Genomic DNA, 16647 nt, shown 5'->3' with positions numbered 1-16647 from the left:
TTTTTGTTGTGTCTGTGCTAGGTTTTGGTATCAGGATGATGTGGGCCTCATAAAATGAATTAGGGAGGAGTCCCTCTTTTTCTATTGATTGGACTAGTTTCAGAAGGAATGGTACCAGCTCCTCTTTGTACCTCTGGTAGAATTCGGCTGTGAATCCATCTGGGTCTGGACTATTTTTTTGTTGGTAGGCTATTAATTACTGTCTCAATTTCAGAACTTGTTATTGATCTATTCAGGGTTTGACTTCTTCCTGGTTTAGTCTTGGGAAGGTATATGTCCAGGAATTTATCAATTTCTTCTAGATTTTTTAGTTTATTTGGGTAGAAGTGTTTATAGTATTCTCTCATGGTAGTTCGTATTTCTGTGGGATCAGTAGTGATACTTCCTTTATCATTTTTTATTGTGTCTATTTGATTCTTCTTTCTTTTCTTCTTTATTAGTCTGGCTAGTGGTCTATCTAGTTTGTTGATCTTTTCAAAATACCAGCTCCTGGATTTTTTTTGAAGGGTGTTTTGTGTCTCTGTCTCCTTCAGTTCTGCTCTGATCCTAGTTATTTGTTGTCTTCTGCTCACTTTTGAATTTGTTTGCTCTTGCTTCTCTAGTTCTTTTAATTGTCATGTTAGGGTGTCAGTTTTAGATCTTTCCTGCTTTCTCCTGTGGGCATTTAGTGCCATAAATTTCCCTCTACACACTGCTTTAAATGTGTTCCAGAGATCCTGGTATGTTGTGTCTTTGTATTCATTGGTTTCAAAGAACATCTTTTTTTTTTTTTTTTGAGACGGAGTCTCGCTCTGTCGCCCAGGCTGGAGTGCAGTGGCGCGATCTCGGCTCACTGCAAGCTCCGCCTCCCGGGTTCACGCCATTCTCCTGCCTCAGCCTCCCGAGTAGCTGGGACTACAGGCGCCCACAACCGCGCCCGGCTAATTTTTTGTATTTTTAGTAGAGACGGGGTTTCACCGTGGTCTCGATCTCCTGACCTTGTGATCCGCCCGCCTCGGCCTCCCAAAGTGCTGGGATTACAGGCGTGAGCCACCGCGCCCGGCCAAAGAACATCTTTATTTCTGTGTTCATTTCATTATTTACCCAGTAGTCATTCAGGAGCGGGTTGTTCAGTTTCCATGTAGTTGTGCAGTTTTGATTGAGTTTCTTAATCCTGAGTTCTAATTTGATTGCACTGTGATTGCAGAGACTGTTTGTTATGATTTCTATTCTTTTGCATTTGCTGAGGAGTATTTTACTTCAAATTATGTGATCAAGTTTAGAATCAGTGCAATGTGGTTCTGAGAAGAATGTATATTCTGTTGAGTTGGGGTGGAGAGTTCTCTAGATGTCTGTTAGGTCTGCTTGGTCCAGAGCTGGGTTCAAGTTCTGGATATCCTTGTTAATTTTCTGTCTCGTTGATCTGTCTAATATTGACAGTGGGTTGGTAAAGTCTCCCACTATTATTGCATGGGAGTCTAAGTCTCTTTGTAGATCTCTAAGAACTTGCTTTATGAATCTGGGTGCTCCTGTGTTGGGTGCATATATGTTTAGGATGGTTAGCTCTTCTTGTTGAATTCATCCCTTTACCATTATGTAATGGCAGTCTTTGTCTCTTTTGATCTTTGTTGGTTTAAAGTCTGTTTTATGAGAGACTAGAATTGCAACACATGCTTTTTTTTGGCCTTCCATTTGCTTGGTAAGTATTCCTCCATCCCTTTATTTTGAGCCTTTGTGTGTCTTTGCATGTGAGACAGGTCTCCTCAATACAGCACACTGATGGGTCTTGACTCTTTATCCAGTTTGTCAGTCTGTGTGTTTTAATTGGGGCATTTAGCCCATTTATATTTAAGGTTAATATTGTTATGTGTGAATTTGATCTGGTCATTAGGATGCTAGGTGATTATTTTCCCCATTAGTTGATGCAGTTTCTTCGTGGTGTTGATGGCCTTTATAATTTGGTATGTTTTTGCAGTGGCTGTTACCAGTGGTTCCTTTCCATGTTTTGTGCTTCCTTCAGGTGCTTTCGTAAGGCAGGCCTGGTGGTGACAAAATTTCTCAGCATTTGCCTATTTGTAAAGGATTTTATTTCTCCTTCACTTATGAAGCTTAGTTTGGCTGGATATGAAATTCTGGGTTGAAAATTCTTTTCTTTATGAGTGTTGAATATTGGCCTCCACTCTCTTCTGGCTTGTAGGGTTTCTGCCGAGAGATCTGCTGTTAGTCTGATGGGCTTCCCTTTGTGGGTAACCTGGTCTTTCTCTCTGGCTGCCCTTAACATTTTTTCCTTTATTTCAACCTTGGCGAATCTTACAATTACGTGCCTTAGGGTTGCTCTTCTCGAGGAGTACATTTTTGGCGTTTTTTGTATTTCCTGAATTTGAATGTTGGCCTGCCTTGCTCAATTGGGGAAGTTCTCCTGGATGATATCCTGAAGAGTGTTTTCCAGCTTGGTTCAGTTTTCCCTGTCACATTCAAGTATGCCAGTCATATATAGATTTGGCCTTTTCACATAGTCTCATATTTCTTGGAGGCTTTGTTCATTTCTTTTAACTCTTGTTTCACTAATCTTCTCTTCTTGCTTTATTTCATTGAGTTGATCTCCAATGTGTGATATCCTTTCTTCCACTTGATCGATTCAGGTATTGATACTTGTATATGCTTCATGAAGTTCTTGTGCTGTGTTTTTCAGCTCCATCATGTCATTTATATTCTTTAAACTGGTTATTCTAGTTAGCAATTCATCTAACCTTTTTTTCAAGGTTCTTAGCTTCCTTCCATTGGCTTAGAACATACTCCTTTAGCTCAGAGGAGTTTTTGTTATTATCCACCTTCTGAAGCCTACTTCTGTCAATTTGTCAAACTTGTTCTCCATCCAGTTTTGTTCCCATGCTTGCAAGGAGTTGTGATCCTTTGGAGGAGAAGAGGCATTCTGGTTTTTGGAATTTTCAGCCTTTTTGTGCTGATTTCTCCCCATCTTTGTGGATTTATCTACCTTTGATCTTTTATGTTGGTATCCTTCACATGGGTTCTCTGAGTAGATACCCTTTTTGTTGATGTTAATACTAATCCTTTCTGTTTGTTACTTTATCTTCTAACAGTCAGTCCCCTCTGCTGCAGGTCTGTTGGAATTTGCTGCAGGTCCACTCCAGATCCTGTTTGCCTGGGTATCACCAGCAGAGGCTGCAGAGCAGCAAAGATTCTTGCCTGTTTCTTCCTGTGGAAGCTTCATCCCAGAGAGGCACCCACCAGATGCCAGCCAGAGCTGTCCTGTATAAGGTGCCCCTACTGGGAGGTGTCTCCCAGTCACGATACACGGGGGTCAGGGACCCCCTTGAGGAGGCAGTCTGTCCCTTATCAGAGCTCGAATGCTGTGCTGGGAGATCTGCTGCTCTCTTCAGAGCTGTTAGGCAAGGACATTTAAGTCTGGTGAAGCTGCGCCAACAGTTGTGCCTTCCCTGAAGTGCTCTGTCCCAGGGAGATGGGGGTTTTATCTATAAGTCCCTGACTGGGGCTGCTGCCTTTCTTTCAGAGATGCCCTGCCCAGAAAGGAGGAATCTAGAGGGGCAGTATTTTTAGCAGAGATGGGGAGTCACCATTTTGGCCAGGCTGGTCTCACACTCCTGACCTCAGGTGATCCACTCAATCTTGGCCTCCCAAAGTGCTGGGATTACAGATGTGAGCCACCATGCCTGGCCATCAGGTTCTTTTTCTTTATTTCAGCATTTTGAAAATGTTACTCTTCTCCCTTCTGGCCTGTATGGTTTCTGTTGAGAAGTGTGTTGCCAAATGAATTGGAGCTCCTTTATATGTTATTTATCTCTTTTCTCTTGCTGCTTTTAGAATCCTTTCTTTGTCCTTTATCTTTTAGAGTTTGATTATTATATGCCTTAGGGTAGTCTTTTTTGGGTTGAGTCTATTTGGTGTTCTCTGATCTTCCTGAACGTGAATATTTATATCTTTCTAGCATTTGGAATGTTTTAGTGTTTTTTTTTTTTCTTTTTAAATAAGCTTTGTATCCCTTTCTCTTGCTCAGCTCCCTCTTGAGCACCAATACTTCTCAAATTTGTTTTTTTGAGGTAATTTTCTGTATCTTATAGGCAATCTTTGCTCCTTTTCTTTTTTCTCCTTTGTGTGTTTTCAGATAGTCTGTTTTTGAGCTCACTGATTCTTTCCTTTGCTTGATCCATTCTGCTGCTGAGAACTTCTAATGAATTTTTCACTTCAGCAAACATATTTCTCAGTTCCAAAATTTCTGGTTGATTTATTTTTAATATTTCAGTCTCTTTGTTAAATTTCTGAATTGTTTTTCTATGTTACCTTGGAGATCACTGAGTTACCTTAAAACTGCTATTTTGAATTCTTGGTCAGAAAGCTCACATTTAGCCATCTTGTTAGGGCCAGTCATTGGTTCCTTGCTTTGTCCATTTGAGGAGGTCAGTTCCCTGTTTGCTGTTGTTTCTTGTGGATGTACATCTATGTATTTGCAATGAAGGATTATTTATTCTAGTCTTCTCTCTGAATTGCTTTGGTTTTTGCTGGATATGTTTCTTTAGAGTTTGTATTTTTAAATTTCTTTCTTTTTTTTCTTGTAAGGTTGCTGCCCTCTTTTTGGCACTAAATGGCACCTTAAGCCCAGGTTTGCCTGAGCTCTGGTATTCAGTTTTTGATCAGAGCACTACCCATCTCAAATGAGGGAGGTCTCAAATGGAATATTCTGGCAATGTTGGAAGGCTGGCTAGGGGTTTGTACTCAGGGGACCTGTGTAACACAGCTCCTACAATGTGGTGCTGCTGAACAGTCAATCTCGTTTGGCATCTCCTTTGACAGAGTTACAGAGCAGAGTTTTCAGGGCTTGGGATTGTGGTCCCACCTCCCCACATTGTCTTTAGCTGTCCTCAGGGATATTTCTCCCTTTAGAAGTTCATGATGCTTCCTGTGGGTTGAGGCTGGGACAGATCTTCTGCCAGGGAACCCAAGATGGTGGGGAAGCTGATTGTCCACTTTGAACTCTCTTTTTTCAGCCATTTTGGCTGTCTAGCTTATTTGTACTCATTGAAAATGTGGACTGTTTTCTTGGCCTTACCAAGATATCTGGTCACCTTTTGGAAAAGGCTACTTTTAATTTCTTATGGTTAATAAGGTTGTACATGTAGCCATCCATTAAAGCCAAGTAATAAATAAAGGTGGACATGAAACATTCTGTTTTACAGCCATAAGTTATATTATAAGTAATTGTTGGTTGTCATTTTGTAAAAGTAATAACAATAGGCTAAAAACTGATTTTTCTGTTGTATCTTTTCTGTCAACAAAATGAATTAGCATTGTGATATTGAACAAGATGAAAAAGAGAAGAAAAGGAGGCAGAGTCCAATCAGTCAGTAAGAAGATTTAGTGGAATCTGACTATGGTGTACAGAATATCATCAATTCAAACCAGGCAATTAAAGGTTGTATTAAGAGGTTACTTAAAAAAATTAAAAGTATGTATGATATATTGGGTTGTAAGAAAAATCATGGACTTGAAAAATCCTAATACCATAAGAAGGAAATTCACATACTAGCCAGGTAGAACTCTCCTGGAAGAGGCCTCTAGGTCCTGTGTCTTGATGCACTGACTGATAATCCATATCCCTACACCGTATGTTGGTAAGCATACTATCTATGTTTATGACGTAAAGCAAATCCGTTAGTACTAACATTTTTAACATTATGTTTGGGAATAAGTTTTATAGTCATCGTGATATTACATGTGTGTATTTGTTGTTCAAGGTGTTTTGAAACCTTTAAGAGGGACATATCAGAGAATCTGCCCTGTTAGCTTTGTTATTTTAACTTGAAATATTTAATTCAAGTTAAACATAGACTATAAATTAACTATGATCATGCTTGGTTGTGAGCGAAGGAAAACCCAGTGAAATTTAGTAGGTTAAACAAGATAGTTTATTACTCTTTCACATGAGTGAGGCAGTCTGTTCACTACTGATATGTTAGTTCTATTCTGCAAAGTCCTCAGGATCCAAGTTTTGTTTTTGTTTTGAGATGGAGTCTCACTTTTTCACCAGGCTGGAGTGCAGTGGTGCAATCTTGGCTTACTGCAACCTCCGCCTCCCGGGTTTAAGTGATTCTCCTGCCTCAGCCACCCCAGTAGCTGGGATTACAGGCACCCACCACCACACCTGGCTGATTTCTGTATATTTCGCAGAGACAGGGTTTCACTATGTTGGACAGGATGGTCTCTATTTCTTGACCTCATGATCTGCCTGCCTCGGCCTCCCGAAGTACTGGGATTACAGGCATGAGCCACTCTGCCTGGCCCCAAGTTTTGTTTTTTTTACTTCACTGTTATACCATACTTAGGAGGATTTTAATATGAAAGATATAAAATAATTTGGTTAAGTTTCTAAACAGTGTCAGAACCTTTAAGATAATTGGATTTATTCCATTTATTAGTTTGGCTTATTAAATTTACAAGAGTTGCTTATGTACTTTGGTTGTTGGATTTGCAAGGCTACCCTGTCGCTCATTTGAAAGGTTTGAGAAAAATCAGATATATTTGATTTGTAGATTTAGTTTTAAATGTTTTAGACAACTTAGTTTCACTGGTTTATAATTGAAGATAATTGTTTAGGAGAATTTAATCTGTAACAAATTGATTGAACATGAAAATAAAATGTAAAAGTAATTGTTTTTATTTTTCTAGTAAAATTATAAATTATATACACAGCAAGATTTGTGAAATGAACTTTTAAATTTTGTACTTTTAGAGTTTTGAACTTTTACCTTTTAAGGTTTGCAAAAAGTTTAAAAACATACAACTTTAAATATTCAGTACAAGTAACCATTTTTGTATAATAAAGTCTCACCTAAGTTGACATTCCAGAAATTAAACATATAAGGAGATAAGGTATTATGCACATGCTGTTGAGACTGCTAAAGTTATTTTTTAAAAATGTTAAGTATACATTTTATGTTGTCAAGAAGGAGCAAATACTCTTTTTAATATTTGCGTAGTGTCTTCCATTAGACTTTAACACCCTTAGCTCTTTGCTTTTAGGAGATTCAAATTAAAAATTCACTTTTTTTTGTTTTTTTGAGACGGAGTTTCGCTCTTGTTGCCCAGGCTGGAGTGCAATGGTGGGATCTCGGCTCACTGCAACCTTGGCCTCCTGGGTTCAAGTGATTCTCCTGCCTCAGCCTCCCGAGTAGCTGGGATTACAGACATGCGCCACCATGCCCAACTAATTTTGTATTTTTAATAGAGATGGGGTTTCACTATGTTGTTCAGGCTGGTTGCAAACTCCCGAGCTCAGATGATCCACCCTCCTCAGCCTCCCAAGATTTACTTTTTCAGAGATAATCATGTTGTCAAAAATATTAGCCATATATACAGAGAAAGTTGATAAGACATGAATTAGTTTGTATTGATGTAAGTTCAAGTAATTGCATATGTGTGTAAAGATAGAGCCTAACGAAATAAGCTTTTTTTGGGAATGGGTTTCCATGAAAAAATACTGTCTTCATACTTAATGTCTATTAGCTACTTCTTTGAAGGAGAAATGTTGTTAAAATGCCTGTGTTTAAAAGCGGCTTTAAATTATTGACACTGTCTTAGTTCATTTAAGTTGCTATAGAGGAATTCCTGAGGCTGGGTAATATATAAAGAAAAAAGGTGTATTTGGCTCATGATTTTTCTGGCTGGAAGATTGGGCATCTACTGAAAACCTTAGGCTGCTTCTACTCATGGCAGAGGAAGGGAAACTAGTATATGCCGAGATCATGTCATGAGAGTGGAATAAAGGAGGGCAGCAAGGTGCCAGGCTCTTTTTAACAACTAGCACTCATAGGAACTGATGGAGATAGAGCTAACTCATTACCATGAGGATAGCACCAAGCCATTCATGAGGGATCTGTCCCACAATCCAAATACCTCTCATTAGGCCCTACCTCTAACAATGGGAATCACATTTCAACATGAGATTTGGAGGGGCCAGTATCTAAACTATAGCATATACTATTCCAGATCTTTGGATTTTTTAATTTTTTTATTTTTTTTTGAGACAGAGTCTTGCTATGTTGCCCATGCTAGAGTGCAGTGGCATGACCTCAGCTCACTGCAACCTCCGCTGCCTGGGTTCAAGCGATTCTTGTGCCTCAGCCAACTGAGTAGCTGGGATTAAGGGCCAGGCTGGTCTCAAATTCCAGCCCTCTAGTGCACACTTCTTGACCTCCCAAAGTGCTGGCATTACAGGCGTGAACCACCACACCCAGCCCAGATCTTTGGATATTTTTTGAAATGTGAAATTAATTCTCAAATTTTAAATTAGGTATTTTAGCATGAATGACTTTTTTTAAGGATGGGCTATCTCAGGTATTGCATAATACAAATTTAAAGTTTCTTTCTCTTGTAACCTATGGAATGGGAGATGGTATTTTCAAACCACACATCTGATAAGAGGTTAATATCCAAAATATTTAAGGAACTTGATAGCAAGAAAACAAATAACTGTACTGAAAAATGTGTAAAAGATCTGAATAGACATTTCTCAAAAGAAGACATACAAATGACCCATAGGTGCATGAAAAAATGCTCAACATCACTAAGGGTACATCAGTGAATGAATGGATAAAGAAAATGTGGTTGAATGAATGGATAAAGAAAATGTGGTATATATACAGAATGTAATACTACTCAGCCTCATAAAGGAAGTTCTGTCATTTGCAACTGTATGAGTAAAGCTGGAAGACATTAAGCTTAATGAAATAGCCAGGCATAGAAAGACAAATATCATGTGATCTCACTTATGTGTAGAATCTAAAAAAGTGGAACTCAGAGAATCAGAGAGTTGAATGGTGGTTACCAGGGGTTGCAAATGGGAGAATGGGGAGATATTGGCCAAAGGACACAAAGTTTCAGTTAGATAGGAGAAATAAGTTCAGGAGAGCCATTGTACAGCATGGGGACTATAGTTCATAATAATGCATTGTGCACTTGAAAATTGCTAAGAGAGTACATTTTAAATGTTCTCACCACAAAAAATTGATAAGCGACGTGGCAGATATATTAATAAGCTTGATTAAATCATTCCATAGTATATACATATATGAGAATATTGCTTTGTATATCATAAATATATACAAATTTTGTCAATTAAAATGATTAAAAAATAAAGTTGCCTTTTCTTTCAATGATGGCATTTATCTAAAGTAATAACCTTTCTAATGTGTGTGCCCTGATTTTAAAGACATCAATATATAAAAACCAAAATTTATAAAACTATCAAGTTTGTGAATTGCATTTTTAAATTACGGAGAGGTTTTCCTTTGTACCAAAGACCCTGTGGCAAGGTGAAATCCTATAATTTCCTCCATAGCACTAGTTTTGGTTATAAATTTACATTTGTCTAGTGATTGTAATTGTGTGGTTAGTATCTATCTCTCCTATGGACTTTATATTTCATGGGGAAAGATATTGTGTCTGTTTTTCTTTGCTACCATAGCACTAACACCAAACTTCAGACTTGGTATATACAGGTATATCTCAGAGATGTTGCAGGTCTTGTTCCAGATACCACAATAAAGCAAGTATCTCAATAAAGTAAGCCACATTAATTTTTTGGTTTCCCAGTGCATATAAAAGTTATGTCTACACTATACTGTAGTCCATGAAGTGTGAAATAGCATTATGTCTAAAAATATGTATGTACCTTAATTAAAAATATTTTATTGTTTAAAAATGCTGGCCGGGCGCGGTGGCTCAAGCCTGTAATCCCAGCACTCTGGGAGGCCGAGGCGGGCGGATCACAAGGTCAGGAGATCGAGACCACAGTGAAACCCCGTCTCTACTAAAAATACAAAAAATTAGCCGGGCGCGGTGGCGGGCGCCTGTAGTCCTAGCTACTCAGGAGGCTGAGGCAGGAGAATGGCGTGAACCCAGGAGGCGGAGCTTGTAGTGAGCCGAGATCGCGCCACTGCACTCCAACCTGGGCAACAGCGTGAGACTCCATCTCAAAAAAAAAAAAAAAAAAAAAAAAAAAATGCTAATGATCAGTAGCCTTCAGTGAATGGTAATCTTTTTGCCTGTGGAGTGTCTTGCCTGCACATGAATTGCTGCTGACTGATCAGGGTGGTAGTTGCTGAAGATTGGGTTGACTATGGCAATTTCTTAAGACAAAAATGGTGTTTGCCACATTGATTGACTCTTCTTTTCATGAATGATTTCTCTATAGCATGTAATGCTGTTTGATAGTATTTACCCACAGTAGAGCTTCTTTCAGAATTGGAGTCAGTTTTCTCAAGCCCTGTCACTGCTTTATCAACCAAGTTTATATAATATTCTAAACTTTTTGTTGTCATTTCAACAAAGTTCACAGCATATTCACAGAGTAGATTCCATCTCAAGAAAGTACATTCTTTGCTCATCATAAAAAACAACTCCTTATCTGTTTGTTTTACCATGAGATTGCAGCAATTAAGTCCCATCTTCAGGCTCCATTTCTAATTCTAGTCTCAGTGTCATCTATGAGGGTTGGAATCAACTTCTTCCTAACTCCTGTTCATTTTGATATTTTGATCCCCTCCAATGAATCATGAATGTGCTTAATGGCACCTAGAATAATGAATCCTTTCCAGGAGAATTTCAATTGACAGATCTATTGGAGGAATCACTATCTATGGCAGCTTTAGCCTTATGAAGTGTATTTCTGAAATAATAAGACTTGAAAGTCAAAATTACTTCTTGATCCACAGGCTGCAGAATGGCTGTTGTGTCAGCAGGCATGAAAACAACATTCATCTGCTTGTACATCTCCATTAGAGCTCTTGGGTGTCCAGGTACATTGCCAATGAGCAGTAATATTTTGAAAGGAATTGGCCGGACGTGGTGGCTCACACCTGTAATCCTAGCACTTTGGGAGGCTGATGCAGGTGGATCACTTGGGTTCAGGAGTTTGAGACCAGACTGGGCAACATGGCAAAACCCCGTCTCTACTATAAATACAAAAATTAGCAAGGCATGGTAGAGAGCTCCTGTAGTCTCAGCTACTTAGGGTGCTGAGGCAGGAGGATCACTTGAACCTAGGAGGTTGAGGCTGCCGTGAGCCAAGATGGTGCCACTGCACTCCAGCCTGGGTGACAAAAGTGAGACCCTGTCTCAAAAAAAAAAAAAAAAAAAAAAAAGAAGAAAAGTAATCTATCTTTCTGAGTAGTAGGTCTCAACAGTGGGCTTAAAATATTAGTAAACCATGCTGTGCTGTCAGCTAGGCTGTATTGTTCCATTTATAGAGCACAGGCAGAGTAGATTTAGCATAATTTTTGAGAGCCCTTCGATTTTCAAAATGGTCAGTGAATATTGGATTCAACTTAAAGTTATCAGCTGCATTAGCCCCTATTAAGAGAGTAAGCCTGCTGTTTGAAGCTAAGCATTGACTTTTTTCCCCTAGCTGTGAAAGTCTTGATATCTTCTTCCATTTCGTCTACATTGAAGATCTTTTGTTTAGCTACTTCCTTCCATTATCTTAGCTAGATCTTCTGGATAAGTTGCTGCACCGTCTACATTAGCACTTGCTTCTTCACCTTGTACTTTTATGTTGTAGAGATGGCTTCTTTTCTTAAACCTCATGAACCAATATCTGCTACCTTCCAACTTTTCTTCTGTATCTTCCTCACCTCTCTCAGCTTTAATAGAATTGAAGAGAGTTAGGGCCATATTCTAGATTACACACTGGTTAAGAGAATGTTGTGGCTGGTTTGATCTTCTATCCAGATCAATAAAAGTTTCTGTGTCTCAGCAATAAGACTATTTTGCTTTCTTTTTATTTATGTGTTCATGAGAGTAGCACTTTTAATTTCTTACAAGAACTTTTCCTTTGCATTCACAACCTGGCTGTTTGGTTCAAGAGGCCTAGCTCTTGACCTATCTTGGTTTTTGACACAATTTCCTTACCAAGCATAATCATTTAAAGTGAGAGACTATAACTCTTTGTTTCACTTGAACACTTAGAAGCCATTATAGCATTATTAATTGGCCTAATTTCAATATTGTTATGTCTCAAGGAATAGGGGGGCCTGAGGGGGGAGAGGGGGAGAGAGAGAGAGAGAGAGAGAGAGAGAGAGAGAGAGAGAGAGAGATGGGGGATGGGCTGGGTGTTCGAGCAGTCAGAACACACACAACATATATTGATTAGGTTTGCATCTTGTATGGGTGCAGTTTATGGTGCCCACAACAATTACAGTAGTAACATCAAAGATCGCCATAGTAGACATAATAATAATAAACAAATGTGAAATATTATCAGAATTGCCAAAATGTGACATATAGAAATGAAGTGAGCACATGCTACTGGAAAAATGGCACCAATAGACTTGCTGAATGCAGGCTTGCCACAAACCTTTGATTTGTAAAAAATGCAATAACTGCAAAGTGCAAGAAGGCAAAGCAAAATAAAACAAAGTATGCCTGTAGAAGGCACTAAAAAATATGTTGAATGAGTGAGTGAGGAGAAAGAATTCTCTTATGTGGTAAGCCTTTAAAATCAAATTCCTTTTTGAAGAAATGTAATTTTTATGCAGTCTTTTGTAGTGGTACAGCTATTATGTATATTGATAATTGCCTAAATATTAAATGGCACAGAATGAAATCTTTAATGTAGTCACTGTTCTAGAAATGCTTCAAATGTAGCCAGCAACCAAAATCACCAGACCCCCAACTTCCAAAGTATTATTACCTGTGTGGGCAGCCTCCAATTTAATGTGGTATGGGAGTCATTGATGACTATGCTTCTTATTACTTCTTTACTATCATTTCTTATCTACATACTCTGATATATGGGCCATTCATATAAGCTTTCAAATCTCTAGTGTAACTAAATGGGTAATATAGTAAGGCTTTTATTATCTAAACAATGTTTATTGAAAAGAGTTTGCCTGTAAGTATTTGTAAGTGTATTATCTTTCAAAACAAATTTGGTTTACATAATTCTTACAGCCACAATGTTATAAAGGCCACACTGAAGCCAGTGCCTTGTCTTTGGCTGTACCTCTATTTATTTTCTATTGTATTCTATTTTTGTTCTTCATTGGGTCTTTTTATGCAGGCAGTCATAATTTTGTCTTTTAAAAATGTTTTTACAGGTTAAAGCCTTTCTTGCTTCATAATATACACATTAACAGGCATTTTGGTCACTATAACAGGTGTAATATTGTGTTTAGCCCTTGTCATAGATATCTTTTTCTCATCTTAATATGTCACTCCTATTTTTCTAACTCTTCTTTTGTTACTTGCCATGGGTATGTATTGCTAGTGAGTTTTAAATTCCAGCTCCTGAGTTCCTTGTACTTATAGCTTACTATTGCTACTTAAAAATGCTACTTCAAAAACTTGAGAATTTGCTGCTCCAAAAACTTGAGAACTTTAGAAGTCAGAACTAATAGAAGAAAAAGAGTCTTATACATCATATGAATTTGATAAAGTTGGAAATGTCCCCTATAAACAGAAAGATTGAGAATAACAGAAATCTACCTAAAAGATATGTCAGAACAAACAAAAAATTCAATTACTGTTTAAAAGATGATTCATATTAATTATAGAGTAACTTGATATATCAGAGCCCTGTTAAATCATTTCAGGGAAATTGGGCATCATCAAGCAATAGAAAGAAACTATTTTCATATTAGCCAACCTTTCAAGTGTGTGTTATCTATTAATGTCATATATGTTGGAATAACTGTAAACCTCCCACTTCTTGGATATGTGTGTGAAAAGTATATGGCACTTATGAGGAAACAGGCCTTACCTGAAATACTTAATGTTTCTGTTGCTAGCTTTTTACCTTTGGGCAGGTTAGTTTAATTTTCTGATCTTCAGCTATTCCATATGAAGTATGTCATATAAAGTCTTCATTTGCCATATGAAGACAGTTTGTCCATATGAAGACAGATAGTGATTAATTTATGATAATAAATAATAGTTCACTGCACTAAAAATGCCTGATGATCAAATATAGGTTATAGAAGTTTTCTTTAATAGCTTTTTTTTTTTTTGAGAGGGAGTCTTGCTCTGTCACCCAGGCTGGAGTTCTGTGGCACGATCTCAGCTCACTGCAACCTCCACCTTCTGGGTTCAAGTGATTCTCCCGCCTCAGATTCCTGAGTAGCTGGGACTGCAGGCAAGTGCTACCATGCCCAGCTAATCTTGGTATTTTTAGTAGGGACGGGGTTTCGCCATGTTGACCAGGCTGATCTTAAACTGCTGACTTCAAGTGATCTACCTGCCTTGGCCTCCCAAAGTGCTGGGATTACAGGCGTGAGCCACCGTGCCTCCTTTAATAGCTATTTACTGTGGACTTTCTAGCTATTTACAGAATTGTTTTGGACATTATATGAGCATGTTTATGAGCACTTGCTATACTAATGAAGGGGAATGTAGTATTTAGATGGTGAGGCAGGATAAAGGCATAAAAAGATAAATAATCATAGAGGGTAACATTTATTAAGTATCAGATGCTATAGGAGATTAAAAGAGGGAATAGTTATGGAGAGCTGTTTTGGAGGCTGCCATGGAAGAAGGGGATTAGATAAGCAGAGAGAAGGCTGAGGATAACCTTGACTTTCCCCCACTGTAAAATGGAGATATTACTTGCCCCATAAGGCTGTTGTAAGGATTCAATGAAATAAAATGTCTAAAGTATCTAAAATAAATGTAGTGCTTTGTGACTATGTAATGTAACTGCTACTATTGTGTTTTTTTTTTCTGGACTTAATATAAGTGGTTCTTTCTGTCATCTTTAAAATTTTTCTCTCCCAGATGCCTGATAACTTGGAGATGACGTATAGTTTTCATCTTAAATACCAACTGACTACCTGGAACATAATGTTGAAAAGATTCTCAGAATGTACCTGGTTTTAGTAGGGAAGAATGCTATGATCAATTACTGGTGACAAGGCACATATAAAATAGGTTGGAGGCAGGAAATGGTTGTGTATGGGTTGTTGGAGTAACAGTATGTAAACTGTGTTTATTATCTTAGCTTTAAGTCCTAGTATGTCTGTCTTGTTTCTAGCCTTCCTTTTACTTCATCCTGTTAAGCTTTCTAATATAAGATAGCAAGTTTTAGAAGTGAGATACCAAGTTTATATCTGTACTCAGTGAATTAGCCCCAGAATAGAAAAGAATCTGATGTATCACCCCTGTTCCAAAATATCCCTTGTGCATTCTTTCCCATTTATATTCTAGTGAGCTAACAGTTTCTATTTAAAAAATACTTAGATCCTCTGAAAAACTGAAGTTCTCAGTGTGATCTACTTGAGCCAGATTATTTTCCTAATGAAGTCTATCCACTTGAGAAAATGAGACTTTTGATTGTAGAAAGGATGAATTGGAAAAGAGGGACATTTTTTAAAAACTGAAAAATAGGTTAGATTAAAAGAAAGATATGCCTGAATGGCTTTCAGGTTTTAGATGGTAGGATGCCTGAGATGGGGATAGTAGGGTTCCAAGATGGTACAAAAGGGGACAGTATGCTGAAGATAAATGGAATTTTAATATTAAGAGTAACAGAAGCCATAACATTACAAAAACATGATTTTCTTCATAGTCTTATTTTCTGCTCCTTTCTCAAATTTTCTACATCCTCCTTCATTTCCACTTTTAGATGCAGCATTGTTTTATTGCCTTTTGGCTATCCAGGTTGATGGTTCCAGTTTTGAGTTTTGACCCATTCCACTTTCTAGTCTTTACTTACTTTCTCTCTTTAAATCCTTCTTTTCTTCTGGGTAAATAGGTAGAACATTGTAAACCTCTTCTGGTACTAGTATTTTTTGGTGGAATCACTTTGTCTCACACAGACACATAAAGTTCTTCTGCGAGAACAATTATGCGTCTGACTCCTTTTCTTGCATCTGATTTCTCATTAGAAAGGACCTTGGTTTCAGAAAGGAAGGACTAGAGAAGTAGCTGGTGAGAAGTGAAATTGCAAACTTTGTACTGGATGCCCTTTCCTTTCTGAATATTCTTGCATGTCTTGTCTTTAAGATACGAATAAAGGCTTATTTTTTTATAAAACTTTAAAAATAAATATTTTTTTCTTTTACTTTGCCCTGTGTTTGAATATTATTTAAAATTTATAACGTGAAGTTGTATATTCTTGATTATACTCTCTGTCACCATTTTAAAAAATGGATTTAATGCCTCTAGTTAAATGATTTCAAGTTATAATGTTGTTTTAGACATATAATCCTGAACCATGGTGTTCAGCTACATTTAGAACTATTTTTGGAGCCAGGGAACAGAGTAGAAAGTACAAAGGTTTCTAAGGCTTATTGCTGATACCAAGTACATGGTAACATCTACTACATAGTTGATTCATGAACAATGGGATTCCTATAAAAAGAAGATCTGCTTCTAGATCAGAGTTATCCCTGGAACATGTAAAGATGTCAACTTTAGGAGGAAGATGTAAGGCAGCTGTTCTTATGCCTATTTCCTAGCTCTTTAGTTTGATGTGGTCGCAGTGGCATTTATTCTAGCTTAACAATTAACTTATGATATAAAAGCTGTCCCTAGATTTGTTTGAAACCAACTGGTTACATACAAAAGATTAATTAAATTCACACCTATTAGAAAAGATAGAACTTCGTTGTAGCAGAGTGAGAAGGATGCAGCATTGTGACA

At 37.7% G+C, this 16647-nt stretch overlaps 1 protein-coding gene across 10 annotated transcripts in view; it reads left to right on the top strand.

Moving 5' to 3' along the window:
- Positions 1 to 16647, top strand: part of LOC105477943 (NUBP iron-sulfur cluster assembly factor, mitochondrial) — a 483889-nt gene that overhangs the window by 64358 nt on the left and 402884 nt on the right. The gene's annotated exons all lie outside the window — the stretch shown is intronic.

This window comes from Macaca nemestrina, chromosome 7, assembly GCF_043159975.1.
Source record: "Macaca nemestrina isolate mMacNem1 chromosome 7, mMacNem.hap1, whole genome shotgun sequence".
NCBI classification, from domain to species: domain Eukaryota; kingdom Metazoa; phylum Chordata; class Mammalia; order Primates; family Cercopithecidae; genus Macaca; species Macaca nemestrina.
The sequence above is the reverse complement of the archived record's forward strand: the minus strand, read 5'-3'. Positions and strand labels throughout refer to the sequence as shown.